The sequence below is a fragment of the Pinus tabuliformis genome, chromosome Q (assembly GCF_031772625.1).
Source record: "Pinus tabuliformis cultivar Carrire ecotype Pingquan chromosome Q, CPIR1, whole genome shotgun sequence".
Classification (NCBI taxonomy): Eukaryota; Viridiplantae; Streptophyta; class Pinopsida; order Pinales; family Pinaceae; genus Pinus; species Pinus tabuliformis.
Genome location: NC_142296.1, coordinates 1021175720 through 1021180747, shown reverse-complemented (window position 1 = coordinate 1021180747; position 5028 = coordinate 1021175720).

Here is a 5028-nt window from a genome sequence, read left to right as displayed (position 1 = left end):
ATCCAATAATTCATCAATGACAGGAATGGGAAATTTATCTTTAATAATGAGCTTGTTGATCTCCCTATAATCATGACACATGTGCCATGATCCATCCTTCTTGTGCACCAATACTACTGGAGCAGAGAAAGAACTTTGATTGGGTTGAATTATACCAGCCTCTAGCATTTCTGCAACCATACGTTCAATTTCACTATTTTGAGCATAGGGATATCTATATGGCTTGAAGTGTAGAGGAACACTTCCTGTAATCAAATGAATAGCATGATCATGATCACGAATAGGTGGGAGACCTTTGGGAGTCTCAAATACCTTGGAATGATTGTCCAAGACTTTTTGGAGATTTGGAGAAATAGATGATTTCGATGTGGGAACCTCTAGCAAACATAATTGTGCAATTACACCTCGTTATTCCTTCTTTAGAAGCTTTGTCATACCGTTAGAGATGATAATCTTTCTCGGTTTCCCTGCAGTACCCTTTAATTCAACTTCCTTTCCTTTTGCACAAAATCATGAAAAGTTCTTGAAAATTAAAAGCTATTGTACCCAAGGATTGTAGCCATTGGCCTCCTAGTACAACATCAACACCACCCATTGGAATGGAAAGCATTGGGCTATTCAATACATATTCTCCCATGGATAGCTTGATATTATGGCACTTTCCAGAGCAACTTATGGTTCCTCCACTTGCAACCATCACTTGACACTCTGGTGCTAGATATAGGAAGCAATTCAATTCCTTGGCTATCTTATAATGAATACAATTATAGGTACTAGGTGTTTACTACAATTAGAGCTTTCAGGTTGCTTACTAGGTGTTTCCATTTTCTTTCTTCGGGGCATCAAGTAATGGTAATAATTCTTCACTAGTCTCTTTGAATTCCTTCAAACTAAATTTTTAAACCAATCTTATGCAAAATTTTAAAAAAACTACACACCTTTTTTTTTCACTTTGTAAGAGCTCAATATTGAATCTGTTGTATCTCTGTAATTGCGGATATCAAATATTTGAAATCACGTCCTACAGTAGCCCTTTAAGTCCTCTTTCTAACCCTGCAAGTCTGATCAAGAATGGATTCTCCAAGGAAGAGTTATGCCAAATCTCCCACGGTGACCTGATTATAGACTAGTTTAGTAGAGCGAACTTGTATGAAGTTCCACGTGTCACTATTTCAACCTTAGTACCTGAAACTGATATACATAAAACTATAGGCTATCCTCTTTCTGAAACTTCTTGCAAAATTTCAATCTAATGTTCAGAACAAAAGTTATGATGATTTTCCCTAGGTCACCTGTTTGGAATGTAATTTGGGAGTCTACAAAAACCCTAACTTCTGTAGATCATATCTTCGAAAATATAGCGAGACAAGCTCCGAAATTTGGACCAGAAGTTCAGAATGATTTCGGCTCAAATGAGTTTTTTTTTAGCTTCTGAAACGTCATAGAGTGCAAGGAGTAATGCCCCAATTTCACCACAAGGGTTTTCTATATCCATTTTCCTCTTACACTCTTGCTCCTATGCTCATGCTCTGCCTTGAACCACACTACTTTCTCATGCAACGACCCAACTTTTTATCCACTCACATCATGGGGACACTAAGACAATCATGGGCACTCTTACTACCCAATATCCCCTTGCCAATACTATCATGCTTAAAGCATTTTCGTTATGCCAACCAGCCCCCCTTCTCTATCACTTTGCCATTTATTTTTCCTTAAATTCCTTCTCTTGCTTGTTGACTTCCTCAACATGATCCAACAAGTAGGTACAATATGAGCCTGTCATTTTATTTGGAAGCCCATACACCCTTCAATGCATGCACTAGTAGGGTCATCCCTTCATCGGGGATATAAGTGGTAAAATAAATGCAGTGGCTTGGGTTTACACTCACCACAAGAAACTCCTCCTCCTTAGTCTCTAAATATGTGTCCACTCCTTAGACCAATCATATCTTACATTTTCTATATTATTACATGAATACAATTCATAGTGACATCTATGAGAGGGGTAGAAAATGGGTTGTCAGAAACCCCAACCCCTTAGAGGAACACCATCCTCAATGTTCTATGCCCAAACACACACAATTAACAAGATATTTATTTACACCAAATCCTTTTACATTGACATTTACATTTACATTTATAGTTTGCTTAATCAACAAACAAAATATGGGTATGCCACCCTCATTGGGTTATCCATTTCCCAAGTGGTTTCATCTGGTCCAACATACTTCTATTTCACTTTAGCCTGCTTGATCACTTGACTCTGGAGCATGATATTCCTCCAATGTCCAACCATCTACTATGCTCAATGCTCCTTTAGGAACAATTTTAATTGATTTCCTTATGGGATACATCCAATGCATTCCTAATCCCAATTGGTATGCACATGCTGTATGAAAACCAATTAAATTTTCAAGTTCTAGCATCCCCTTCTCTACTTCAATAGTCCCTCGGGCATTCCATTTCTTCTTTCGTGCAGTCAATCACCTTCCAAGTTCAAGCGCCCCATTCTCTAATTGATCAGTCCCTTGGGTGATCCATCCATTGGAAAGGATTCATTGCACATGAAGAATTCTCTTAGACAAGGCATCGTTCTGCCTTGTTGTAATAACACAACACATGTATCATGGAATTCCTCATGGTGATTAGTGCAGATCTTAGGTTTCTAGTGTCACCACAATGGCCCATTTCCTGAAGTTTTCATTTCAATTATGTTGTTGCATACTATGATGTGATTAAGCTGATGTTGTTTACCTTGCAGTTAGCCTCATATGGTTTGTGATGGGTATTTAACTGTTTCTCCTACATCATAAGCATATGAGTTTTATGAGATTCAATCATAAAACAAAAATTTTTAAAATACATTAAACAAGAATCTCTTTAAATTGGTAATTAATACTTATTGTCGTGGCTTCCTTTTTTCTTCTGCATTGGGTGGTTTATCAACCAAAGCAAGCACTTAATTTAGTGTGTGCTCCACACTATCTTCAACCAACTTCATCTTCAAATCCAACTCACTCAGTGGTTCTCAAACCCAAGGAAAGCACTCAGTAGTAGTCACTCTGCTCCATGTTGTATTTTCATATAGATCCATTCTCAAATCTAGCTTAGTGAGTGGTTCACAACCCCAAGGCAAGCACGCAATGGCAATCACATTGCTCCACACCGTATTTTTGTACAACTCCCACTTGCTTCCTCATTCTCACCTCCTAGTGAGCATATGCATATTTCCCAATAGATACTCACCTTTACGAGCGTAGACAACCCGATTCTAGGTAGTATACCTGGCCAAGGTTTTCTTGTGTGGGATCCCATCAACGATTCACCTATCTAGGCCTAATTACCACTAGTTTGGGTGGCTTACCTATCTTGAGGCTTTATTGCATGGGGTAATCATTAGAGTCTTACAACCCAATAGCCATATATCATGCTCTAATGTTTCATGCACAAATTATTATGGCCAAGTACCCATATGGGGTGTTCCACTACACCACTCGTGGAGTCTTATAGTCAAGGTCCCAGTTATGACTTTCTCCCATGAGATAAACATAGTTCCACATGCTGCAATGCCTTCCTGACAATCTTCTTCCTGAGCTCCTTGTTCCATCATGCCACCTTTGTCACAAAATTTAATTTATTTCCTAAGATATACTCAAATTTTCAAGATATACTCAAATTTTCAAACCAGAAATTTTAATTGCCCCAATACCTTCTTCATCCAAAAGCCCGATCTCACAATTGTAAGGCTTTTAATCATGTTGTTGGGCTCCTTTGCAGGTGGTGTTAATTTGTCATGGTGGATTTGATCTCCCACCATTCCACCATTTTTCAGCAACTTGATCTTTCAATCATCAAACGTTTGTAAATGTTCACACACACAAATTCACAACAGTCTAAAGTTATTTAAGAATTGTTACACCTACAACAATTCTATCACTTAAATTCAACTACATAGAGATGATGCTATTACTGCACTGTAGATGTGGATCATATTTTTTCTAAGTATTTCATAATGTAATTAAACATTTGTCCAACAGACCAATGGGTTAGAAATAAGAAATTCATATCTCTAGCTTCATTAGCATTTTAGTTCTCCAATTTTCACAATCATGCATTGGAAAATCCATTGTAATATTTCATACCAAAGGACTCCTACCTTCACCATACCATTTCCTAGTATCCTTGAAAACATGCACTAATTTGAAACACAATTTTCAAATTAAGCTAAAAGAATTCTTACCTAATTCCTTTATTTTTACCTCTTGGGCTTACTATGTGCCTCACTCACTTGGATGTCTCTATCAACATTTTCAGCTGAAGCCTTTTGATTTGTCCAACTAGTTGATGACATTCTTGTTGTTGCAATACTCAATAGTTCCTTAATGATCTCAAAGCCCACACACCATAAATTAGTTCATTTAGTTGTTTATAAATTTAGTGGAAGTTTTTTAAAGGCATTTTCCTTTGCATTCAATTCTAGCATGTCCTCATCCATGCTAATCATGTGCTATCAATTCCAAACCTCTATCATTTTCCATTCATGCTTGTAACAAGTACCAAGAGCATAAAAATAACATGTTAATAATAATACTTATCAGTAATTTAGCATGGATTTCCATTATGTAACCTCATTGTGTTGCTCAAAACATGATAAGCACAATTTCCATTTCCATATCATTCACACAACGATAATATTTTGAGAGATTAACCACTTATCCTGCTACTGTGATGGTTCTCAACTAATGGCCTTTTAGACCAATTATGATTCTCACACTTTTATTTTATTTTCCCATATTTCTCACATTCATGAAAGATAATATATCACCCATGCATAATTTTTAGTTAAGGAAACTCCCTTCTTATGCCATTTTCATGGTGGTCATGACACTATCCATTTTATTCAAGTAGACTCAACCAATCCACATAGTTATTATGTCATCTTCTTCTACCTTCCATGGTCATCTACCTTGTACACAAGGCCTAATTAAGGGTCTTGAACTTCTAGTTGGGTTTTAGTAAACTCTT